This window comes from Canis lupus, chromosome 25 (assembly GCF_011100685.1).
Source record: "Canis lupus familiaris isolate Mischka breed German Shepherd chromosome 25, alternate assembly UU_Cfam_GSD_1.0, whole genome shotgun sequence".
In the NCBI taxonomy this organism is placed as follows: domain Eukaryota; kingdom Metazoa; phylum Chordata; class Mammalia; order Carnivora; family Canidae; genus Canis; species Canis lupus.
The window spans coordinates 30138538-30139786 of record NC_049246.1 but is presented as its reverse complement, the minus strand read 5'-3'; positions in this window follow the sequence as shown (position 1 = coordinate 30139786).

Genomic DNA, 1249 nt, shown 5'->3' with positions numbered 1-1249 from the left:
GTTGCTGTGCTGTCATTAAATCTTACAGTCATTCATTAGAGCTAGCACTACCTACTCTAACTGCTAGAGGAACTATCTTGAAATGGGATGCCACTGTAATAAGAACATAAATATGTGGCATAGCTTAGCAATTGAGAAGCAGGATGTGAAGAACCTGTTATTAGAGGTTGAAAATATGAAAATCTTTATCATGAAGGCAACACATTTGGTAGACTGTACTTATCTAGGATAGCAGACCACATCCCTACTAATGCCCAGGGTCATCTGTTGCAAAGGATCAAAGTGATAGTGAATGTTCTCTGCTTTTGGTTGTATTTGGCAGAGCAATATAAGAAAAAGATGAGGGGTACCTGGGTGACTCAGTGGTTGAGTGTCTGCCTTCAGCTCAGTGCATGCATGATCCCAGGGTCATGGGATCTAGTCCCACATCAGGGTCCCTGCAGGGAGCCTGCTTCTCCCTCTGCCTATGTCTCTGCCTCTCTCTCTGTGTCTCTCATGAATAAATAAATGAATAAATCTTAAAAAAAAAAAAGAAAAAAAGAAAAAATGAGCTCAGGAAAAGTGGATAGTTTCCAAAGAGAAATAAAAGGGAATAGAGAGAGTTCAGAAAATTTAAACCTGTTAAGGAGGAAAATACCAACTGCTTCTAGCTGCTAAACAGCAATAAAGGCCCAGTAAGACCCAGCTTTGGTGAAAAGATCAGATGAAGTATATGACCTTCCCAGTCAAGTCTTATAGTATCAAGGTCACTACTTGCCCCATTGAGAGCTAGAAAGAGGCACAGGGGACAGTAACAAAGAAATAAAAGCAAGTTTGGAAACTATGTTGAGGAAAAACTCTAGGTGTGGTCACTGGCCCATGGAATTGACTAGAAGCAAATAGATAAGACTTTGTTAAAACTTTGAGGGATTTTCATCATACACCCCCCCCTCAAAAAAAAAAAAAACAAAAAACAAAAAACCAACAGCCAAACAAACAAAAACTCCACATGCCCAAACTTTCACCTTTTATCTCAACTATTGGAGCTGTAAAACGACCCTGCTCCAGAAAGAAGTGGGCTAGGAGAAGTGAAAAACCCCAAGGAAGCCTCAGCCCCCAGCTCGCTCTTCAGAGATATACACAGAAAGTAGTGGGTCAAGCAAGAACCTTCGAGAGAGCATAGCCTAGGGTATAATAAACAAAAGAGCTCCTCCAGATAATTGAATGATGATTAAGCAAAGACCGTTCCTCCTCCCAGATTTAGGGGCCT